Source organism: Bactrocera latifrons, unplaced genomic scaffold (assembly GCF_001853355.1).
Source record: "Bactrocera latifrons isolate USDA-ARS-PBARC rearing strain unplaced genomic scaffold, ASM185335v1 scaffold_35, whole genome shotgun sequence".
Classification (NCBI taxonomy): domain Eukaryota; kingdom Metazoa; phylum Arthropoda; class Insecta; order Diptera; family Tephritidae; genus Bactrocera; species Bactrocera latifrons.
This window is the reverse complement of record NW_017536990.1, coordinates 67454-69592: the sequence shown is the minus strand read 5'-3', so window position 1 is coordinate 69592 and position 2139 is coordinate 67454. Positions and strand designations below refer to the sequence as shown.

Below are 2139 nucleotides of genomic sequence, written 5' to 3'. Positions count from 1 at the left end.
CACGTGACTTAACCATGACATGAAAATTTAATACTGTATAAAATTTTAAAACCTGTTTTAAACTAATCAATAGGTAATAATAGTATAAACCAAAATATTAAACAGTTATAAGTTTATTTAGTTAAAATTTAAATCTCAAACATGAATATCGAAGAAGTCTGCGCTATCAATTACGTATAAGTAGGAGAAATATTGATTGCATACTGCATTTTCCATACCCTAAAAACTGCACTTTCACATAATATCATTGTTAAGATATTTCCTCGTTGGGGAAACTTATCAAACTAACATTAACAGCAAAATTCACAAAAACCCCGAAATATATTGAAAAATACGAACTAGTTTATGTAATGAACCATTTATTATTAGACTTTTGCATTCAATTTGATGATACACATGTACATTAGCATATAATTTATAGTATCGTTGAAATCGCACAAACAATAATTCTTTTAGTTCGTTTATCTTTTTTCTCCATTTATATTCCAATTAATAAAACAAAGAAGAATAAAACAAATAGTTGAAAAATGCAAAATGCAAGAAATTACGGAGTAAACTTTTTAATTATCAGATCAGAATGACTAACTTGTATCTATGTATATATTTCAGTTTGTCTGTGGTTACGTAGACGTGCCTCCTAAAATCGCACCAATACTCTAATAAACATATTATGTAACTGATATATGATAAAAACATTAATTTCAGCAAATCTTGCGATTCGAATATAAATGCTTATGCAATTATTCAATATTGTAGTTCTTCTTATTGTTTCAAAAGCACAAATTTTTGTTTCAACCTCGCTCCTATTTTAACTATTATTACAACAATTTTGTAGCACTTACAAAATCAAAGCCTATTAAAAGACTTTACTGGATTTAATTGAAAATTTCCAATACCTCACAAGTCACTCAAATTTTTATATATTTAAAAAATCTGTATTCCCTTTTTGTGGCACGTAAATGTTTCCAAAATATTTAATTTATTTTACATTTACCTGAAAGAAAAACCCGACTGTGAAGCAACCTGCACGAATGAAAACCGAATTTGATTTGACATTTGGCAGAGAACGTAAATTATGACAGAGAACGTTTATTATAAACGTTATCTGTTATGATATACGTTCTCTGTAAATACGCTCTAATATTTCACATTCCGAACGATATTTCTAAACACGATTGAATAACAAAACATTTATAAATATTAGAATAATTTATCTGATATACTAAATTAAAAAATATAAATCTAAACTTCTCTAAACATTTACGGGAAATTAAAAATTTAAATTTATTATTGCAGGCGAGAAATGGAAACAGACTTATTTAGTGCTGCCATTTATGGGTGGATAGACAGTGATGGCTAAAGCAATAGCATTGCAATGGTTAACATAATTTCTTCGATTATTAATGTTCCCAAATAGTTTTTATAGCAAATTATATAATTAGTACAAAATTAGTTGTTTCTTTCTAGATTTAGGGCTTCCTAAAAACTGTGGGTCGGCTTTAGTATACCGTCCCAGGATTTCGGAAATAAAATTAGTATGGTCGGATAGAGAAGATTCTCCAGATCAAGATTACAGCTGCAGGAAGCTTATAGTTTTCGAGATATTCTCGTTTAAAGTTGAAAATTACCACTATTTTAATTACGCCTTTTGCGAGTTCAACGCGAAAAAAATCTGATACACCCCGGTGTTCTTTTTAATTTAATTTTGGAATATGTTTGGCGGAAAAATGTGGCCAACAGACACGATGATTTGTTTGTAAAGTATTTCGTAAACTATAAGCTTCCTGTGGCTATAACAATATATATTCTTGATCTGGAGAATCTCCTCTATCCGATCATACCCATTTTAAGCCGAAATCCTGGGACGGTATACTAAATTCTATTATATATATGTACATACGTTACAATGACAGAGAAGGTAAAGAAAATTGGACAACTACAGTTGGATTTCCCTAATTCGAAATACCAAAAAAAAACACAACACACTTCTTGTTATTAGATGGAAATTTGTTGCCAATTCAAGAGTTCGAGTTATGGAAGTTAGTACATACATCTCCCATGCAAACGAGTTTTTTCTTGTCTCTTCGAATTTTAAATTTAAATTTACAATGCATAATATTTAAAATATTTCTCGGATGA

The 2139-nt window shown here is 29.2% G+C and overlaps 1 protein-coding gene across 5 annotated transcripts in view; it reads right to left on the bottom strand.

The window, feature by feature from the left end:
- The window catches only part of LOC108971623 (2-oxoglutarate dehydrogenase, mitochondrial), a 12171-nt gene extending 11095 nt beyond the window's left edge, over positions 1 to 1076 (bottom strand). For 4 of the 5 annotated variants that reach the window (XM_018937805.1, XM_018937809.1, XM_018937808.1 and 1 more), the window contains exon 1: positions 995 to 1076. The gene's annotated coding sequence lies outside the window, so the exon portion shown is untranslated. Of the gene's footprint in view, positions 1 to 842; positions 867 to 994 lie in introns of those variants that run through there. The other variant, XM_018937807.1, reaches the window with a different exon arrangement.
- Between the last annotated feature and the right edge of the window lie 1063 nt (positions 1077 to 2139).